The following is an 8,119-nucleotide window of genomic DNA, read 5'->3' on the forward strand; positions in this document are numbered from 1 at the left end:
GAGCTGCTCGCACAACAAGAGCACTATGTGGAGGAGAACTTCGCTGACGTAGTCGACGTCGTTTTCCGCCTTCACGCAGGAATCTTCCGTCCTGAATACCGCGACTGTCTCCTCACTACCAGCCAGACCCACCCTGACGACGTAGCTGCTATTGTTTTCATAGAAACTGCCTTGATGCACAACACCGCCTCGCGCTAGTTTTCTTTTTACGATCTTTTCAGCAGTGTACATTACGACCGTCTTCTCCAACCCTTGTCGCTTCTCCTCGTCTGCCTTGTCTGCCTTGTCTGCCGTGCTTGCTGTCATGGGTGAACTGTTTCTGCCTTTTTTTTTTTTTTTTTTTTTTTTTTTTCCCCTGACGGGCTCTCATATTTGCCCCTGTCACCACCACTGTTGTGGGGCAAATATATACAAACAAACAAAAAAACGGATTGATGGCGTTAATATTGAGAGAGAGAGAGAGAGAGAGAGAGAGAGAGAGAGAGAGAGAGAGATTTACCTGTTAGGAGAGGCGACTGCTGTTTAGAGTTAGGGAGAGAGAGGTAGAGGAGAGACAGTAGCTCACACTCTACTACCTCACACTACGCTCTTCCTCGGTCTTCCCCTGTTTATCTTCTTCGTAAACGCGAATCAATTTCAAGAAGAACGGCGTCACGGTTTCATTATGATAATTTCGCTCACTCGTAATTATTCTTTATTATTATTATTATTATTATTATTATTATTATTATTGTTGTTGTTGTTGTTATTATTATTATTATTATTATTATTATTATTATTATTATTGTTGTTGTTGTTATTATTATTATTATTATTATTATTATTATTATTATTGTTGTTGTTGTTATTGTTATTATTATTATTATTATTATTATTATTATTATTATTTTATTAGTATTAGTATTATCACTATTATTTATTATTATTATTATTATTATTGTTATTATTGTTATTAATTATTATTATTATTATTATTATTATTATTGTTATTATTATTATTATTATTATTATTATTATTATTAATTAAAGATCTTAGCCGCTATGCCGGATATGCGTCACTCTTGTATTACCAATACTCCTTTCACCTTAACTTGGCCCAGATTTCCGTCCTTTTGCAGCTTATTTCACGTAGCTCAGTGGCAGAAAAATACAGTCCTACGGCTCTACATGCATCCCATAGCACTTCTTCGTGACTAGCATATATTCAGGTGTTAATCGTATACCTCCTAATATCGCCATAATCTGCATAAATAACGTACGGAAGGATATTAACCAGCCATATTCAGAAGTAAATCGCTTAGGACGAGGAGTTAGGGAGTGGTAGGCGTAGGAGTAGAATTATAACAACTAAAACTAAAAACCAAAACTCAAGAGGGAGGTAGTTGTGAATACGAAATAGGAGGTGGGCTAGGCAGGAGTGGAGCCGGGGGGATGTGAGAGAGAAAGGGCTTTATTTATGGCGTTTTGGTGGCTAGGGTTACTTAAGGTTATGGTGTTGCGGGTTGATGTGTGTTTGTGTGTGTGTGTGTGTGTGTGTGTGTGGGTAATTCACCGGTTCGGTCAGGATCGCTTGATGGTCGTGATGATCAGCTTTTACCCTCCCGGAAGGGAGCTGAAAGCACCATATAGTCCGATCTGAGGGCAAGGCTGTGACCTTCACACACGCAAACACCCGTCCCCTTGCTCAAGGGGGACAGTAACCACCCACTTCGTCAGTGAAACTTTTCGCAACCTGAGCGAGGCGCGAACTCCCGCCCACCAGTTGGCAAGCGGGAACGTTACCACTGCACCAGCGAGCGGTGTGTGTGTGTGTGTGTGTGTGTGTGTGTGTGTGTGTGTGTGTGTGTGAGAGAGAGAGAGAGAGAGAGAGAGAGAGAGAGAGAGAGAGAGAGAGAGAGAGAGGCAGATAGTTACAGGTAAAGAGAAAGATAGATAGAACAGGATGAGAGAGAGAGAGAGAGAGAGAGAGAGAGAGAGAGAGAGAGAAAGAGAGAGAGGGGCAGATAGTTACAAGTAAATTGTAAGATAGATAGAACAGGATGAGAGAGAGAGAGAGAGAGAGAGAGAGAGAGAGAGAGAGACAGACAGACAGACAGATAGTTACAGGTAAAGAGTAAGATAGATAGAACAGGATGAGAGAGAGAGAGAGAGAGAGAGAGAGAGAGAGAGAGAGAGAGAGAGAGAGAGAGAGAAAGAGAGAGAGAGAGAGAGAGACAGATAGTTACAGGTAAAGAGTAAGATAGATAGAAGAGGATGAGAGAGAGAGAGAGAGAGAGAGACAGAGACAGAGACAGAGAGAGAGAGAGAGAGAGAGAGAGAGAGAGAGAGACAGATAGTTACAGGTAAAGAGTAAGATAGATAGAAGAGGATGAGAGAGAGAGAGAGAGAGAGAGAGAGAGAGAGAGAGAGAGAGAGAGAGGGAGATAGATACAGGTAGAGTAAGATAGATAGAACAGGATGAGAGAGAGAGAGAGAGAGGAGAGGCAGACAGATACAGGTAGAGAAAAGTAGATAAATAGAACAGGATAGATTAATATTTCTCATGTACCCTATTGTGCTTCTACCTTTGTGTCAGTTAAGAGACAGAGAGAGAGAGAGAGAATGTTTTCGAGTACTAAGACCTTTGATGTTAGGTAGAGTGATAGATATACGGGTAGATATAGAACGGAATGAATTAACACTAATCATATGTTGCGCACTTTTCTTCATCCAGTTAAGTGCTTCATGGCAGAGAGAGAGAGAGAGAGAGAGAGAGAGAGAGAGACCAAGGATTCACGGGGTTGATACTGAGAGAGAGAGAGAGAGAGAGAGAGAGAGAGACTTGGTTCATTCAGCTTACTGTCCTCTTCTGTGTTACATAAACCCTTACCAGCATCGCCATACTCTGCATAAGTACTGTACAAAAGGAAACTAACCAGTCCTGTCCCAAAATAAATCGCTAAGGAAGAGGTGTTAGGGAGCTTCCTTAGCCTTGATATCCCTGCATGCCGTGTTTTTTTTTTTTTTTTTTTTAAGTGCAAGAAAGAAGGAACCAAAGGCAGGAAGCCGTGTTCCCTCCAAGACAAAAACAAAAACAACAGCGAGCCACATTCAAGATCCGTTCATTTTGCCCGTAAACTTGCCACCTGTGCACCATAAATGCTGAACTATAGGAAATATTCACAGTAGCCTATGGTGCTAGTCACGAAGTGCCCTTGGCAGCTTGTTGAAGCATAGTAGGCTGACGATGCTACTGACCCACAGAAAATAAGCCGCATAGAGGACAAAAATCTACACCTATAGTTCCGTCATTTTAACCTGCCGAGTTTTATCCTTTGGCAACCTATTCCCTGTTGCTCAGTGGCAGAATAATATGGCCCTGCATCAGTTCCGCAGCACTTCTTCGTGACTAACGTCAGTGTTAATTTGTCATAGTTTAGCATTCAGGGTGGATGGATGGCAGTTTTACACCTTTTAGTCTAACCTGGCCTAAAATTACAGTTTCTCTGTCTTCATTTTTAAACTGCAGCGAGCCGTTAACATTAGAAACATAAACTATTGTGATGTGTAAATTAAGTCACTGGGAAAGTACTACGAAATCGGCAATAACTAGAACAGTTTTGCTTACTACTTTGGATATATTACACTTTGGTATTTTTTTACAAGTGGACAATATGCAGTTTTGGAATTTTAGCACCATTATCGTATAGTATAGTCCCTAAGGATCACAATGAACCCCAATTATCCCATTCGGAAATTGATATTTTCAGAGATAATGAATTTTATTTTAAATTCCAAAAAAACCCTACCTGGGATCTTCACTTGGCCACTCCGGGTAAAAAATGAGTGCGTTTGTACGTGTTTCTCATCCCTTCGACTGTGCATGCGTCTCATAGGTCTGTATCACCCACTCATATGCCTACTTTAGGTCACGTGATGGAATTCTGCCAATAAATTTGAATCCCGCTCTTTGATTCAATCTGGATGGAAAATTCAAATCCTTCTCGCTATGGCCTCTGAAGAAGAAAGACGTGCTGTGTGTCCCGGGTGTGATATTGATTATTTACGAGTGATTAAGCGTTTCCACTCAGAACCTGAGGAGGCTATTGAGTTTTTTAGAAGACACGGTGTATTACCTTCCGAAGTTTATTGCCTGGATTGTCAGGAACCGTGTTAATTTAGAAAAGACAAACATCAGTGGTACTGTGGTCAGTACAAAAAGTACGGAAAAACCAAGAAACGGATCCAGTGTAGTTTTGTGTGTCTGACTACAAAGGAAGTTTTTTGGACAACACACACCTTCCTGCCTGGCAAATTATGCTGTTCATAAACCACTAGATTCAAAAGTTCTGGAACCACGACGTTATTATCACGTGTTTGAAGTGGTCATCAAAGACAAGTGTGGATTGGCGAAGCTTTTGCTCTGAAGTGACCCTTTCCTGGCTACAGAACCAGCCACCCATCGGAGGACCTGGCGTTGTCGTCGAGATTGACGAGATATTTTTTGTAAGGGCAATATATGATCGTGGGAGAGACCTAAGGGACGTGTGGCTTTTTGGAGGGATTGAAAGGGTCGGGAAAAGGTTTTTCTTGGTGCCTTTGGTGAAAAGGAATCAAGTACTTGACAGGAGTGCTGCAACCCTTGTACCGATTATCAAAAAATTCATTTGGCCAGGTAGCATTGTTAACAGTGACGGTTGGGCTGCCTATCGACGGTTGGCAGACGAGGGGTACACGCATTGCGTAATTAACCACAAGGAGGCATTTGTGGACCCAGACGACCCTACCATCAGTACACAGACCATTGAAAGACTGAAGCATGATGTCAAGGAGTGGTCTAAGCGTCCTGGACTACGGACTGAATATTTTGAACAGTACTTCTCTAGGTATCTGTTTCTTCACACGAACCCTGAGCAAACGCTACACCACTTCCTTATTGCTGCAGCTGCGCTGTACCCCCCACAGTCAGATCAGCCATGTGAACGACCTGGTGCTGTTGCCGCTATTCCAACTGGCCTACCCCCGGAAGACGACGACGACCCAGATGACCCTCGTCCTGGACCATCGTATCTCTAGGATAAGCGTTCCTCTAGGATAGGTTAGGTATGTTGGTTTTAGTTTGGTTAGGTTTAGTGTGCTTGGTCAGGTTGCCTTAAATACTCCCCTAAGATAGGTTAGGTATGCTGGGTTAGGTTTGGTTAGTTTTATTGTGTTCGGTGAGGTTTGGTTTTGTGTGTTTGGTGAGGTAACGTTACATACTCTCCTAAGATAGGTTAGGTATGTTGGGTTAGGTCTGGTTAGTTTTATTGTGTTCGGTGAGGTTGCGTTGGGTCTGTTTCGTTTGGTTTGGTCTGTTCGATTACATTTACGGGTGGTGCAGTATATTTTTCTGGTGGTTTTTAATGCGAGTTCAGTTGTTTTTTTACTTCATTTTTTTCGGAAAATGCTTTATTTTCACCTACTTGTCCACTAAAATTCAGTGTTTATAAAACAGGGACAATGAGGCATTTCCGACAAAAATGAAGATCAGAAACATTCCAATCGCATCAAAAACTGCCAGAAAAATATATTGCACTACCTGGGGGGTGTATTGTCCACTTGTAAAAATTTACCTACACTTTGAATGTTATTTCGAAAGATGTTAAAATATCCATGAATAAGTTTACATAAAATATGGCATGAAAACAAAAGAAGTAGGTGTGACGTCACTGAGGCATTATGGGAAGGGGTCTGGCAGGTGGAGGAAGTTGAGGTGAGTTAATATTTGTATCTTTCATGTTTCTCTTTGCATTATTTTAATATGTACGGTACTTTCTATGCATTAATTGATGTCTGGCACCATTATTGAGAATTGGAATTAGTTAAATAAGGGTGTGATTATTAGCTATAGGGCTGAGTCTACCCCAGGGTTTCATGACCGCCTGGTCAGAAGTGCAATGCGCACAGACATGTCTTTACTACACAATATCCACAGGCAAGAAAGAGAGCGTGATGGTATTCTTGGGGTGCCAAGTGAGCTGCTCCCACAAATGATTCTAATTGGCTGGGGCATAGCGAGTGTTTTCATTGATTTACAAGCTTTGGGGTTTTCCTGGGTGCTGGTGGGTTACTGCTGATGAGCTGGTTGGTGCACCTCAATGCCAGATGTTGCATAGAACAGCCGGTTACGTCCTGTCTCAGCACTGGATGTTGTTTTGTCTGATATTCCCATAATAGAGCCAAGCCAGCAGCATCGGCTATTGTGTTGGGCTGGATATTTCAGTGTGGGATAATTGAGAGTTTACTGTACCTGGTAGCGGCTTTTTTACCTGGTGGCTCAAACACCCCAGTCAGAGTGATGGCCTTGCACAGGTTGATGATCAACAGGTATCTGACAGTGTCACCAGAAGTGGTGCTGGAATAATGGTCAGAACTTAGCCTTAATGTACCTGACCAGGGTAGTCTAGCCTCAGGCCCCAAGACCTTGAAGAGGGTAAAATGGGATTGACAGGTACCTGTACTGTTTATCATAATACTGTACTGCTCACTAATTTTAAAGCTTATTTCTGTCTAGACTGATTTGATACAACAAAATGGTTGAAAAATATACAATATTGAAAAATGAATAACTTCAGAGCAGTGTAGCAATTAATGTATAACACACATGAACTTTGAAAACTGTTTCACATACTCTGTACAGTACTTTATTGCTTTCCTTGAGACAGTATGACCTAAAAATCATTTGGTCAAACTATTCTTTTTCTCAGTGCAAGGCATTTTTTTTTCTCCAAAGCTGCAGTGTACAGGCTAATGGTAATTTAAATCTATACAAAACACAAGTGTTGTTATGGCCACTGTCTAATGGTAACATGTTTACTTTGCAGGCCATAGATGCTGCTGCCCCACAGTTTTCCTGGGAAATGACAGCAGGACGCCAGTGTGCGGTTTTGGAGATGAAGCAGCACTGACAGCTGCAATTGGGTGACCAAGGAAAACACATGCCAGCCTGTGGGAGTCTTAATAAACAAACAAGGTATCTCTTATGTATTATTATTTTTTCTAACAACCATCCAGACTCGGTCTTCACATTTGCATTGTTTGTGTGATGACAGGCAATAGCAGCACACCCCTATTGTATGTAGAATTATTTTTGGAAGTGCAGGTTTTTTAGATATAAGAGTGCTATGGTGTTGATGTGGATGTGCCAGAAAGCACTAGGAGAAATACTTTGAGATGCTTTGGCCATGTGGAAAGGATGGAGAATGAGAGACTGACTAGGAGAGTGTGTGTGTGTGTGTGTGTGTGTGTGTGTGTGTGTGTGTGTGTGTGTGGATGAGGTGGAGGGAAGGAGGAGGAGAGAGAGACCAAGAATGGGATGGAGGGAATGAGCTTAGAGGTGCAGTATATGAGAGTGGTGTGTGCTGGAGAGCAGGCAGCCTCGTGGCAGAGACTGTGATGACATGGTGTTATGAGTCCATATTATAATTACAAATCATAATAGATAGATAGATAAATAGATAGATAGACAGCTCCATGCGAGCCTGGGAAAGGGAAATGATCTTGCAAGTTAACTGAGGAAATGCTGACGACAGATTAGGAAGCAGCAATGTCAGGAGATGATGTAGGTAGTATGTCAGCGAGATAGCAGGGGAACTAAGCCTAGTGACATACACACATACTCACACACAGGTTTCTGGAACTTTCCAACCACAGTGTAACACACGTGACACGACCCCTGTTTCGCCAGAATTTAGGAAAGAGAGCTCAGAAGGAGACAGGCCATAGAACAGGCAGGTAGTAGGGAGAAGGGTATTAGCAACATGGAAGAGAGAGAGAGAGAGAGAGAGAGAGAGAGAGAGAGAGAGAGAGTGAGACAGGGAGGTAGCTCGCGGGACTCTGCTTAACTTCACTCGTGTGTGAGAGACTTTGTTAATATTTTCAAGACAAATAAAAATAGTCCCATACTCATCTTTACCTCTCCTGTCATTGCATGACAAAAGGAAACCAAGATTATCTACTTACAAAACTCCACTACAACTAACTACAAAGTCCCTTTAAGACATTTGGTAGCAGCGAAAGTACGGACCTCGTCTTCAAATCAACAGTGAATTTCTACAAAAGCAGGCGACACTCTACAAGATTAGCTTCAGTTCTACAGTGA

The 8,119-nt window shown here is 42.0% G+C and overlaps 1 pseudogene; it reads left to right on the top strand.

The window, feature by feature from the left end:
* Positions 1-304: 304 nt before the first annotated feature.
* Positions 305-5,055, top strand: LOC145409211 (uncharacterized; annotated as a pseudogene).
* Positions 5,056-8,119: the final 3,064 nt, after the last annotated feature.

Source organism: Coenobita brevimanus, chromosome 80 (assembly GCF_032717465.1).
Source record: "Coenobita brevimanus isolate Jiangsu-jjx chromosome 80, ASM3271746v2, whole genome shotgun sequence".
NCBI lineage: Eukaryota > Metazoa > Arthropoda > Malacostraca > Decapoda > Coenobitidae > Coenobita > Coenobita brevimanus.